The 14,774-nt window shown below is 37.5% G+C and overlaps 1 protein-coding gene across 1 annotated transcript in view; it reads right to left on the bottom strand.

Annotated features, from left to right (window-relative positions):
• Window positions 1-14,774, bottom strand: part of LOC128740314 (uncharacterized) — a 465,117-nt gene that overhangs the window by 136,095 nt on the left and 314,248 nt on the right. The window lies entirely within an intron of this gene.

Here is a 14,774-nt window from a genome sequence, read left to right as displayed (position 1 = left end):
CCGGGCTGGATGCAGTTTATTTTTTTGCTGTGCTCATCCTGGCACAAGTACAATAAATCAGCATTAGGGGTGGAATGTTTTCGCTGAGTTTCGTTCCAACAATGACGTCGACTTTCGTAATAAAAAAATAAGAGATGCGTTCGCTATGAAACAACGGAACGCGTAACGTAGCGTAGTTTGATTTAAATGCATTTCTTCGTTGGCATTCGAAGACAATGCGATTTGATTTTCTCATATTGTTATCACTTGCGATCGAGAGAAAGTTTTATTTCTCATTTTTAGTAAAAAATGGTTGGGCCATGTTTCAACTCGAAATTTGTCACGAGCTTGCAACTATTTGATCCCAGTGTGCATAGAAAACAACGAAATAATTGAGTCCAGAATTTTCGAAGAGTACTTAATCCAAAAGACGTTTTAGCATCGTGAAGTCATTGGATATGTAACCGCGAAAAATTACTTGTATCTAATCTGCTCATTGATTTTTGGCAACTATTGATTGAATTTATCAAATCTGAAATGAGATGTTTAACCGTTAAGTGTTCAACAAGGTACTTAGATCTTTTACAGGTTTTAGAGTGTTCTATTCTAATGTTCTAATGTGTTCTGTTCTAATTCTAAAGTTTTATTCGATCCAGGATGCTGAAACTCTGCTCCGTCTTGAAACTAGCCGAATTTTTCATAAAAACCCACTTGCTAGTGACCCACTGCTTTAATCCACTTGCTAGTGAAAGCAACCTTTGTTATACCATTTTACTTGCAATTTGAGATAGAAATATTCACCTGTTTGGAACATAATTTGTTTTTTAACGCTGTGTTAGTTGGTTAATATAACGTTCACTGACAGATATGAAATATAAGGAATACCTTCTATTTGCAATCAAAATCATGAAAATCGATTCAGTCGTTCAAAAGTTATGGTGGGTCTGTGAATGGCATACCCACAGGGATCACCAGGTGATTACGCAAAGATAATACGTAAGACTTATTCGTTGAAACACTCTGGGTGAATAGTGGAAGAATGATCCAGAATGCGCGCGAGTTGGCGATGCTACCATGCTGAGAAAACTAATGCTGAGAAACGCTCGGCGCTCGACGTCCAGCTTATTGGTGGAATCAAGCCCGGTGTCACCACCGGGCGATGAGCCGGAATCTGACACATGGCACCCTTCGTGCTAGTTGTGCCAAAACAAGAAGATGCGTTCAGACTGCATCATGGTAGCGTCCTGAAACAGCCAGAGGGATGTGCCTGGATTAACTGAAGGCAGAAGAGAATTTTGCTACGCACGAGTTTAAGATGTGGCTGGTATGCAAGTCTCTAACGGTGAACTAATCTCTAACAGTAGAACTAGCCCGGATGGAATCCCTAACATGGCCCAGAAGGCTGCGTTACAAGTGTTCCCAGACATGTTTAGGACAGAGCTATAAAAATACCTAAAAGATGGTTGCTTCCCGGATCAATGAAAGATCCAGAAGTTAGTGCTGTTGCCGAAACCAGGCAATCCTACGGGGGATCCGGCATCATAAAGACCGATATATCTGCTGGATACATGTGAAGAACTCCAGGAGGGGATTATTCTGAACACATTGATGAGGTACACGGAAGGTGAACACAGTTCTATCGAATATGCAGTTCATGTTCCGGAAAAGGAAGTTTACGGTTGATGTTATTCGAACAGTAGTTCAGCGATCCGCAAACTCGTCCAACCAGAAGCAAAGTGGAAATCGTTTTTGCACCTTTGTAACGATCGGTGTAAAAAATGCCGATGTACTGATCAGCTGCCCAGAGATATGGAGGTTGGCTTTGCGGATGATATCGTGTTATCGAATTCATAGAATTAAATACTTTTCGAATTCAACTATTTTAAATGTAAATATTAGGTAGGTGATTGTTTCTTTTCAGTTGTAAAGATTCATCTTTCGTACCATCAATCGATACAAGAAAACCGGCTCTGAGTATTTCTCGCTGAAACGGGGCCTCTACTGACACGAGGTCTTCAAATATTGGAAATTTTGTGCTTAATCGGTTTAAAATGGCTAAAAAATAAGAATTACATTTCTGATACCTCGAAATAGTGGACCCCTCGTTCGCCAAGGGTCCTAACAATTTTAAAAAAAGTTGAATTTTGGGCAAACCTTGAGATCTAAAATTCTACAAGAAACATTTATAAACTTAGGTATGCAATTGCATTTACTGAATAAAACAACAAGTTATTTGTAGCAAGGTTCACAATTTTTATATAATTATTGTGATATTTCCAAAATTTGCTATGAAACAAACTACAAACGGCACGGTTTTGTAAAGAGGAGAGATAGGGCCTATGAACGAAGTGAAAAAAACATTGGCGGTCATCTTAGATTTGGTCGCCATGTTGGATTTTATCAAGAAATCGCCGTTTTCGTCATGATCGCCCCAACCGATTTTAATTTCAAAATCACCATCAGAAAGCTGAGAAAAAATGCTGTAAGGAACATTTATCAAGTTACATGTGTAGTGGCATTAAATGAACGAAACAATTAATTATCTGAATCAAGGTTTACAACTCTCATAAAATGGAATATTTTGCAAATCCAAGAAGGCCGCCAATTTTTTTTACACTTTGTTTATAAGCCCTATCTCTCCTCTTTATAAAACCGTGTCGTTTGTAGTTTGCTTCATAGCAAATTTTGAAAATATCACAATAATTATATGAAAATTGTGAAACTTGCTACAAATAACTGATTGTTTTATTCAGTTAATGTCATTGCACACCTAATTTTATAAATGTTTCTTGTAGCATTTTTTCTCTGCTTTTCAAGTGGTCTTTCAGTGGTCCTGAAATGAAAATCGGTTGGGAGACTCATGGAGAAAATGGCGATTTTTAGATAAAATTCAATATGGCGACCAAATCCAAGATGGCCGCCAAAATTTTTTTTATTCCATTTGAAAGTCCTGTTCTTCTTCTTCACAGAACCGGGCCATTTATTAGTTGTTTCATGGCAAATTTATGAAATATCGCATGATAGAGATCTCAAGGTTTGCTCAAAATTCAACTTTTTTTGAAACTGGTAGGTCCCTTGGTGAACAAGGGGTCCACTACTTCGAGGTATCAAAAGTGTAATTCTTACGTTTCAACCATTTTCAACCAATTAAGCGCATAAGTTCCAATATTTGAAGACCGCGTGTCAGTAGTGGCCCCGTTTCAGCGAGAATTACTCTTCTTTAAAAATGCTCTCCAAACCTGGGCGTAAACGCACTGTAAAGATACCGGAAGCCATCAAATGAGCAAGAGAGCGAATCCAGATCAGTCTGGATGTAAGATGGCCAGGAACTGGGAATTTTGCAGTCAACCATGAAGAATATTTTCAAAGATGATCTTCGATTGACCCCATAAAAAAACAACGAGTGCATGGTTTGACTGAAAAGCAAGCGGTTTGACAGGTTGCAAGAGCCGAAAGATGGCGGCGGGTGCTCAAGCGGCACGGTGATAATGAAATTCTGTTTTCGGGCAAAAAATATTCCTGCTACAGGATCACCACAACCAACAAAATGTTCGGATATACGAAGCATATCTTTCTAGACTGGCTGTTCAAAAGTTTCAGAATGTTTCCGGGGTATGAAGATGTTTCGCCAAAAATTTGAAGGTTCCATTGCTGTTCATTGAACCTGGTGTTATAATCAACACTAAATACTACATCGATGATTTTTGACGTAGGACTACGTCTTACGGCAAGTTTTGAGATAGGGTGTCATTCCAAAAAATCGAAAAATGCGAGCGTCACGAAAAATGAAAGGTTTTAAGCGCTAATAGCTCAGCGGTTTTCCGATCGATTTTCAATATTCTTACATCAATCGATCGGAAAATCTGCTAAGAATTGACCCAAATGAAGAAAAGTATGGATTCTTGATGTTGAACTATTGAAAAATTGAAAATAATGAACCTATGTTTTACCAGCATTCTCGCTTCGTGATTGGTTGGAAGATTCTTAACGATGATCTAAACCTATACCAATTTGATATCTGTGCTTGGGAAGTAAGCCAAAACAAGTGACAAAGCTTCCTCGTTTCAACAAGATTTCTTAACACCGCGGTTAAACCTAGACCATTTTGATGTCCTTGCTTGGGAAGTACGCCAGAGAGAGTAACAAAACCCCCACGTGCCAACAGATTTCTTACGAACGCGGTTAAACCTAGTCCAATCTGATGTCTGTGTTGGGAAAGTGTGCCAGAAAAATGACACAAGTTCGTTGTCCCAACAGATCGCAAATTCTGTACTGCGTGACGATTAAACCTCGGTGAATTTGATATCTGTGTTGGAAAAATGTACTACAGCTGTAGTGTACGGTTATAATACGGCTCTGTATGAATACGCATGCTTGCCGTTTCATTAGAAGTGTAGTGAAAAGATGTGCTGTTGATAAAATAGGATTGAATTGGTAAAATCCCTTCAACGTGGGAAACCATGGATAATAAAAACAATCTTTAATTTCAGTAAGGTAGCAAGAAAGTAATAGTTTGTGTTCTTGATTTTGTTAAATTGTTTTCAAATGCACAATCTTTTGAGAATTGAACGTATGCAATGTTACTACTTTGATAAACGTTACATACAACGCATGTAGCATGTATATATGTTGCATATAGCATGTATACATGAAGAATCGAATGATTACAAGCATGAATACATGCTACTATCACTACAAAGAGACTTACGTAGTCCTGCGTCACCTATATATGCGGTCGTGTCTTGTACACAACCCCTCTGATTTTTTTTGAAGAACCATTTGCTTCCAATCGACAAAAAACACTTGAAGAATGCATCATACTACTTCAAGATTCTGCACCGTCTCACCAGGCAAAAGCTACACACAGGCTTGGTGTGAGGACAATTTTCGGGATTTTATTTCTTCTTTTGCCGTCCAGTTAGCTTCTAGGTATGGTGATGGTCTAACAAGCCAGTCGTTGTATGTTCGAATATCGGCTGGGCGCTGTTGATAGAGTCAGTAGAATCGTTGCACTAGACTCGTAATTGTCCTGAACTCCAATAACCGGCTGCGAAGTTCGTCGATATAGTAGGGTCAAGTCTTAAACACGATTATAACCCGAAGTTTTTTTTTATTTTTTCGAAAAAGGTGGCCTTTTCGTTTGATTTGAATCCTGTCGGCTTCTAATGCATGGGGTTACATGCTAGGCAAGATAGAAAGCACAAAGGATTGACTGTGGATCCTTTCAAGCAAGTTTGGAGAAGATTGTGGATGAATCGCGTAAGGATATCGTGCGTGTAACGCTTTTTAACAATTGCAACTGGTAATTAAAGGATATGGAGCAAGATTAGACGAATTTAAGACAAATGTTATGGATATACTTTACACGAAATACACTCAAAATGAAAATTTATGCAAGTGGCTTATTTTTGTGGCCATTTACTTTACTGACAGTTATTAGTACACACCCTGTGAAATGATAGTAATTATATGCAAGATATTTAGAATGATATATATAATGGTATTTTCGTAATAGATTTCATTATTTTCGTACAGAATTCACTACAAATGGTTCTTTGTATCTTTTATGATAAACATCCAAAACAGAATGGACAGAATTTCACTCTTCCACACAAAAATATGTACCCAATTTTGTATTAATTGCAAGCCCAATCTGACCGGGAATGGCAAAGGCTGAACCTTCTCATGCCTAGCGGCTATTATTCAGCATGCACTCTGGCCTGCCATGGCGGGGAAAAAATGTTGTGTTTCTGTTCACGCAAGCCACCGCAAATTTGCCAAACTAATAGTGCGCTGGGCTGATCAATCAACCCCTGCCAGCAGCGCCCACGAATTCCTAATTTCCTACCGCTTCAGTTTTGCTGTTATTATTATTATTATTGCTGGGGTCGTTTCGGCACCCGCAGTGGAAATAAATAATTTTGGATTGGTCCGTTAAACTCAGATAATCTTATTGTTTTCATGTAGGTTAATCTGAAAGGTCTATATGGTGCAATAAGCTATACAAACGGCGCACATAGGAGTATTTGCCCCAAAAAGCTGGCCAAAATTCTAAATTGCTTCTTTCCAGTCGATATTGATAAAACATGATCAGAAATTAAATATTTCCCAACTCTGCATATGAAGTTAAAGAAATTGCCAACTAATCCCCTGTAAAGTTCAATTCGTATCTTTCTCTTATATTTATAAAAAACCGATTAAGAACATAACCATTTATTAGGTGTTGGGATGTGTGTATGTATGTGTGTCAGTATGTATGTGAGCTAGTACAGGTGTATGTGTGATGTAAAAGTGTATGTATGTATGTAAATGTGTAGGTGTGTACGTATAGTCTTCTGTTTCATAGTCGCTGCATTTCTCATATTCTTCAGTTTGAAATTGATTTGCCTCCAACATCTTCAACGTTTCGATCGAAAAAGGTTTGCTTTTTTTCTTGGTATCGGCCTTGAGCTACTAAGCAATGGATCCGAATTAAGCAGAAGTCTAAACAAGTCAAAGTCAAAGTCTAAGTCAAAACATCTCTGTTGCATTGTATTCTTGAAAATTTCCTACCAAAGTTTTATTTAGTACAGTATATTGTTTTTTATTAAGAATAATTTAAACATACATACTATGAGAATAAATGGAATTTAAAATTAACTAAGCCCATCATGTACTTTCTCGAATCACTCTTGAAGTCGATGGCAAACCCAATAGAAGTCAAATCATATACCTTAATGACCAGAGCCGAATAACTTCCGTTAACCTCCGCGAAAGTGGTCAGTTTACTGACCATCGGACGATAGTCATTAATACGGTACATGTACGGTAACCATAATGAGGGTTCTCCGTAACATTGAATAACATCTTTTTCTCTATAAATGACTTTGAACGAGTGTGTGAAATGATTCAGGGCGAGACAAACGCAGACTGTGACTGTTGCCGGCGACCTGCAAATATGCCTTTCTTACGCCGTTCGAAAGGTGCCGGTCTTACTCCCAAGGCACGTTTTTTAAGAAGACGATTTTTATACATTTATTAATCATATTTCTACTTAAATCTCACTTATGAAAAACAATGCTAGCTAGAATATATAAAATCTTAAAATTTAGTTTGAAACTTCTTCTGAGAAATAAAGCTTAAAACCTACTCGCGAAAAGTTACAACGGGCTGCGCATCAGCGACACTCGCGTTTATTTTGTTTATTATTTTGATATTTTACGATTTATAGTAAGCTCGATCTGTTTTAAAACATCTGAAATAATAAATACAAATATGTTGAGTCTTTAATAACACAATTGATTAATGCATTCTAGTAAAACTCTATGCGTGCTTGTCTTATCCCCTGTGCCGGTCTTACCCGCACGACTCCTACCTTAAAATAATTAAATGTCTAAAAAACGACAAAGCGGAACCATGCGGAAGATTTTTCGATTCCACTATATTCTGTGATGTTTGACCTATCTGATGGTGATTGAAATTTTGCCGGGACATGCTCGGAAGGTTACCAAAACATTGATTAAAGTATTAAGATCTTACCACTATTTTTGGGGTAATTTTCGTAATCACTATTCGTATCGAAGACATTCATTAATTTTATGCAATTATACATGAAAACTATTGAATAACATCCTTCTTTGCTGATAAATACTTACCCATGGTGAATAGACACTATTTCACTCGGATTTTTAGGTTTTTGCACCAACGAGCGGAAGAACGCATTTTAAAAGCGAAAAAATTTACTGCCGAATGGCGTTCTAAATAGGCAGCTTGCTGAGCGAAGAAAAGCATAAATTCAGTTCAAAATCATACTAACGTGACTAGTAGACTATGCTGAGATTACAGATACTACATATAAATAAAAATCATGCATTTCATATTTCGGACTTATGGCCAACTTTTTGGGCCAAATACTCCTATGTGCGGCGTACAGTTTACATGCCCTAGTACGAATTTACCGATTGTTCTGGGAACACTAAAGCAGTTTGAAATTTTACACCAAGCAAAATTAGTTACTACAGTTTTAAAGTTTAATCTGTTGATAATAAACAGGTTGATTGTGATTTGAAGCTTCTAAGCATCTAACTGGTAATAAGTCTTTGTTTACTGTATTGGATAGCGCTTTTTAAAAATGAATATGAAACTGTGACTGTGACATCCAAGGATTCCAATCATATAAGGTTAGCCGCTATGATTTATGCTATGAAATGGGGATGCCCATTCCCGGATACGGTTCTACTAGAGGGCACGCGGGGGTACTATAAATCATTTTTTACCTCGACCATGGGAGAAGGAATATTTTTGTCCTTCCCACAAACATTCTAGAGTATCATTTAACCTACGATACGCACAAAGAAATCTCAGGTGTGGATGATACTATATGTTGTTGACTCTTCTACTGTATATTATGGGATTAAAAGATTATCATTGCCGATGTCTGATTATATCTTTTACTCATACCATCTTTTAATTATTTTGCTATATAAGGGAAAAACTTAAAATCATCCTTCATTTTGGGATTTTATTACGGCTTTTGGGCGGTTTATAACCTCAAAAGTAAAAAGAACGATATTACCTGAGAGTAATCTTTACATTAAATAGCATCGCCCCAGTCAGAATGCCTTAGCCAGAGCAAGTCTGTACCCACAATTTACTTGTACTCTAACAACTAAAACGATTTAGAAAGGTTGTAATTGTTCAAAATTTTCTATACAGAATGTCAATGTTTTGTATTTTTTTTAGCACAGTGAAACAAACAAGTAGTCCTGCGTCGAAAACGATTTGTTTGATCAGTACTGATACTGACGACCTCCTAAACAACACTCTGTCTCAAGTATAGAGTAGGAATTTAATGTTTTTAGGTATGACTGAGATGACTGAAAAGAATCGCAGTGTAAGTGCCAATGTTAAAACATTGCTGAGCTCAAGTTTATCAGCTAAGAGCAAGGAAAATTGGCCCAGCGTCTATCATGGATGGAAGGTGTACAGATTTTTTCTTGACGCTCACTTAAGCCCATTGAAAAACACATCGCCTCACATTCAATCTACCAAGCTATTTGCGGCCTTCCGAACTATACACCATCCTAACTAGTTCCATCGATCACTATCGGCAGAAAAATGCATTCGTTTATGTTTGCATCAGTTCACGGAGCAAAACAGGATAAGCATCGCACCTTCAAACGAGCGAATAGTGGATGTGTCACACACTAACTCCATTATTCGTCGGACCGCTCGAGAAGTGGAAGGCGGTGAGACAGATACGAACCTACTTCAGCACTCTTTCTTTTTTCAAACAAACACGCGTTGATAAAAATGGCACCACTTGGAAGTTTCTGTAGTTGCCCTAACACGTGCTGTAACCGGCTGAGATACCACTGTGTGGCTGCAGAGCGATGCATTGTGTTGCACTCGAGCGGATCGACGGGTTCTTCTTTCTTCTTCGCTCATGATGTTACCAATAAAACATGACGAACGAACATTAGGGATGGAATGGGGTAAAAAGGGTTATAAGATCTTGGTACCATCTTAAATAGCGTTGTATGCGAATCCAAATTACTATCTAATCTATCGTATTACGAATATGATAATTTGATTTTTGCTGAATAATAAATTACTCCACGGTCGTTTCAAAATCTGTGGATTTTCTTACTTTTAAGATTATAATCAGTATGGATTATAGTTTTGAGGAATCAATATGAATTGCACAGTGGATCGAAATATGACTACCCTGTAGATTAGTTAACGGTTACTTTCATGCGTTTTCAATGTGTGTTCACCATGAGTCGAGCTCAACTGGAAGAGATCAGCTGGACCGAAGGTAGTGCTCTTCCAGCCTCAAGTAAAAATATTGAACATAATGCATAGTTCTCAGCATATGGCTACGATGCATTACGCACACATTTTGGGGCTCCGTAGCCGCAAGGTTACCGAGTCTGCTTTGACAAGCGTGTGAGCGTGAGTTCTCTATTACCCCAATGAAACCTATTCACAGTGCAAAAGTCACTCTAATTGTTAGTACTGGTCACAGGAACTCAATGAGTCCTCACTAGGAATGGTTATAATTAGAGACAGATACACACAATATCACATAGATCATCGATATCACAATAGATCAACGGTACTGATCGCAGTGATAAGTCCACACATGAAAACAGAAGAAAAAGGACACATTATTCATCTTTGATTTGTTACAAAAAAGTTGATTTAATATCTTGCTTGAGTGGTCTGCGATTTAAAATCTTAAGAAAATGATTATTGAGATTCTATTCTTTTGATTCAGGTAGTATTACTTAATTGGCCGGTACCGAATGGTCGAAAGCGAAACACAAATGACCGAAAAGCAGATAGCGGAATCTACATAGCGAAATCTCAAACACTGTCACAGAAGGCCGAACCGCCGAAAGTTATCGTGAAGAACCGTTATAAGGCGCAAGACCCATTTATCGTGTCAGTAGCAAATGTTTCTTAGATGATTCAGGTCGAGAGCGGCCATCTCGTGTGCGCCGGTGACCCGCCGTCGGAAACGCCGACCACTGCGGGGCAGTTCTCCGTAGAAACAACTTCTATTTAGGTGCATGCATTTTCCCAAATTTACTGACAAGTAGGGATTATTCTTTAGTTAAGTCCAAACGAGCGGTAGCGAGTAACGACAGCGTATACCCACTTTTGTGCCGGTTGAAGGCCGTGTGTGATTCGGTCATTCGTGGGTAATCCGTATTAATAGCGTTTTGTAAGTAGGTAAAGGGTAAGGCACCAGTTATGGCTATACTTAGCACGATATATCATTCTTTATGATATTTTGACATGATAAGATTCCGGCATTTGCTTCTTAACACTTTCTAAGTAAAATTTGAACATTTTTTAGTCGTTATGTATTAAAAAACTCATCAATAGGACACAATTTATCGTTTAAATGCGTTTCGAAAACTTCATTCTAGCGTACCAATTATGGCTATAATGTTCTTTTATTCGTCATAAAAGTGTATCAATTATGGTTATACTAGAAATTACCAAAAAAATCAGCTTTTTCACCTTTAAGCTAAAGTATTAACTTCAATTACGTAGTGGTGCTAACGTAAGAACTAGAATGACTCTAAATGTTCTCGCAAACTTCGTACTGCTTCAGGAACTGGTACACTTGGAAATAGAGCGCTAACGTCAAACGAAACCATAGTAAAGTATTACTTAATGAAGATGTATATTAAGTGTAAAGCAACCTGATTGAATCCACCTAAAGATGTAGCGATGCCTTGATTTTAGTTTATTCTGGAACCTGCTCTGGAATATGTCCGAATTGCCTCAAACGTAGAAATACTTGACAAAATCGCCAAAGGAATATATGTATATCAAAAATATTAAACTTGACATATCACACGATTCAGTTCGATGCTAATTGGAAAGTTGCCAACTTCCCCGAGGCACATAGAGAGGGTAAACAAAATGATCGGGACGGGGTAAATTTGGATAAAGCTCAAACGACTGGTTGCATTAGACGGATAAGATTTTTCAATTTTTCTACAATATATCAGAGTTTGAGGTGGTCAGAAGACACTAGAAATGTTTCGGATTTTCGGGAGTATGCCAAAAACTAATTTTAATAATCGCTCGCATTGATCCTAGTATAAAATTTCATTAACATTTATATTTTACAAAAAACCCGGAATCAATTTCCAGTTCACTGGGAAAAAGAGAATGGAAATCCGTTCAGTAAAGGATGAGATATGGCAATTCCCATGAAATTAGATACAGCTCACGAAGAGAAAAGCCTGGATTCCGACACGTGCATGTGAATGTCACAAACCATTGTTGCCCTAAAAGTATCATTACTTGCATTAGGTTTTAATTTTATTGATGTAATTTTATTTTTACTGACCAGGGTGGTTATGTTTCAATGGCGTGTCTCGTAGGATCGATCTCAGAAATTTTTTGACATTTAAGCTTAGTGTCTCAAGTGAAACCGGAGATTCGACCTCTTGCATTCCAGTTAAACTCAGCATTGGCCTCTCAGTTGGCCTCGAGATACGACACTAGTCTAATAGGCTGCATATTTAAATCTCGACTGGAGAGGCTGTACGAATCAATAGGATCGCCTCGCAATTGTCCTGTGCACGTATGGCGACATCCATTTAGTACGTCACGCAAATTTTGACCAAAATCAACCCCCCCTCCCCCCTTTGTCACATTTTGTCACACATTCATGACCCCCCCTAAGAAAGTACGTCACGTCACGGTTAACCCCCCCCCCTCACAACAAAATAATTAAATATACATTCCAACTTTATTTTTCAAAGTTATCAATATAATTCACTTTAATTAATCCATCAAATATTAAAAAACAGAACTAGCGAATAAAAAAAGGAAAATTTTCGTGGAAAATCTTGAAAGAATCAGGATTTCTTGCTGACGACTTGCAACAACATGTCTTGGAAGAACTTTTCTGACGGATTTTGTCATTTGGTGTATTTTTTGCAATCATACAACATTACCTTAGATGCGAAATTTAATCCGCAAGTGGCACAAACTCTATCCTTCAGGGAGCTTTTGAGTGAGGGACGGCAGAATCTTAAAACTAGTTGTGGAACTCCGGTATGAGCTTATGTTCATCGATTGAGTTCAGCACGAATATCAAGGCGAAACATTGCCATTGGTCTCTGGTAGCACCCCGTAGCCCCTCAGGAGTTTGTGCGACTGCTATTTGCGGTTGTAAAAATCTTTTAGGCAGGACGGTACTCAAGGAGCTCTTCAGTGGTGTACAGCATATTCCGAAAAGCCTTATAATTCCCCGAATAAATTTTCCATTTGAAATTTTTTCCATGTGACGTCACATAACTTCATACCCCCCCAACCCCTTACGTCACAAATCGTCACGATTAGGTCAACCCCCCCTCCCCCCTATAAGCGTGACTTACTTTATGAATGGCCCCTATAGCTTGTTGCGAAGTCTGTCCTACAAAACCAGATGGTCAAGTTTCGAAATAATGTCATTGCTGATATCCATATGTAGAAATTGCGATCATTCTGTTATATGACACTATTTTAAAGTGAGATGTACCTTAGCTAAATGATAGAAACATGAGCAACACGATAGTGGAGTTCAGAAAAACAATTTCTGCCTATTAAATCACTTATAATAACCTACAAAAATTATTTTAAACAGTGAATCTGCCTTATTTTTGGTAATTTGTAAAGCTTTACCATCAGAAAATATTTCATAGTCTTATATTTTCAATTTTTGTTACATTATAGTTATGACTGGTGCTATCGCTATAACTGGTACTCCTTCCCTAGTAGATAACTTGGGCATTCGAAGTTCGCGATATGTATAACTGGATGAATTCGCATCTTAAACACAGAATGCAATCCGTAAAATTTCGCGTCAACAAATCTTGTCAAATTAGCTGTGCATTCCATAAGGTTCCACATGGTAGCCAATTAGGACCATTATTGTTTGTAATTTTAATGAATAAAATGCCTGGAGCTAACGTAAGTGGTTCAACTTATGCCGATGGCGTGAAAATCTTTTTCTCTAGGATAAAGGCCTGAAGTTGCAGCTCGTTTTAGAGCATTACAGAAATTTCTGGCGAAAATTGCGGATTAAAGATTGTTACGAACAAGCGTTCAGTGATCACCTTCAATAAAAAAATTTATCCTGTGATTTGTTGGCCTCCGATAGTATTGTACCGCGTTCAAAATATGTTCCTGAGCTCGATAGATTGCTTTCCTTCGTTAGACATATTGACAATGTGATTGGCGAAAGTTTTTTTCTTTTTCTTCTTCTAGCAACATATCCAGATAACACAAGATCGTATTAGAAAACGCATGCTTAGTTGTATGCTTATCAATTTTACATTAGAGTTGCATAATGATCAAAGTATGTCAAAGCTAAGTAAACAATAAATGGGTTTACAGTAGTGCATGTTCTCATAGACCGTTCTGATTCAAACTTAGAACAGTCTCAAACTTCGAACACTTCAGAATAAAATGCTCGTTAGTATCGCTAATATGATAAAATATTATGCTTATTGTACACCAACGTGTACACCAACGTCAGAATGTCCTCCATCCGGTGAGGCATTACAGTGAACTGTAGGACTCCTTGTAAGAAATCAGCAGGCGCTGGAAAAAAGTAAGAACTCAGATTTTCACTTGGCTCGCTTACTCTTAGCGTTTCGTGCAAAAGTAGTTATTTTTTCGTTTGCATTATTTTACTAATTTTAGAATGTTTACCTTCCAACTACGTGATTATTAGGTAAGTGCAAGATGTGTATATACTAAAGCATAGTTAAATTACAGTATTTAATGCATTATTTCAATGATATTAGGTAAATTAAAGTGTTCGAAGTTTGAATCACGTTTTTAGGAGTGATTCAAACTTCGAACAGCAATGAATAATATCCGATTTTTCCGAGTTTTCCTTCGGGAAAATTAATTGTCTGCATTGACATAACTGTAGAAAGTAAACTTCCTTTAGATGTGCTTCATGGAATTCGAGAATACTAGCAATTAACTTCAGAAATATAGATTGAAGCTAATTATTGTGTGAACAATTTAAATCACACTGTTAGGTGGATTTAGAAAGACAGTGTTTAGAAAAAGGATGTAATTTCACTCATTTATGTTAAGTGACACTAAAAACATTAATACTTAACAAAGTAATACAAGTGTTCGATGTCTGAGACTGAAATATTCGAGCTTTGAATGTCGACCATGAAAGTGTTCGAAGTTTGAATCAAAACCGAACTGTAACTTTTTGGTGTTTTTCATTATAAAATAACATTTTATCCTCATTTTTAAAATTTTCCCATGAAAAGAAATAA

This window comes from Sabethes cyaneus, chromosome 3 (assembly GCF_943734655.1).
Source record: "Sabethes cyaneus chromosome 3, idSabCyanKW18_F2, whole genome shotgun sequence".
Classification (NCBI taxonomy): Eukaryota; Metazoa; Arthropoda; class Insecta; order Diptera; family Culicidae; genus Sabethes; species Sabethes cyaneus.
This window is presented reverse-complemented; position numbering and strand designations above follow the sequence as displayed.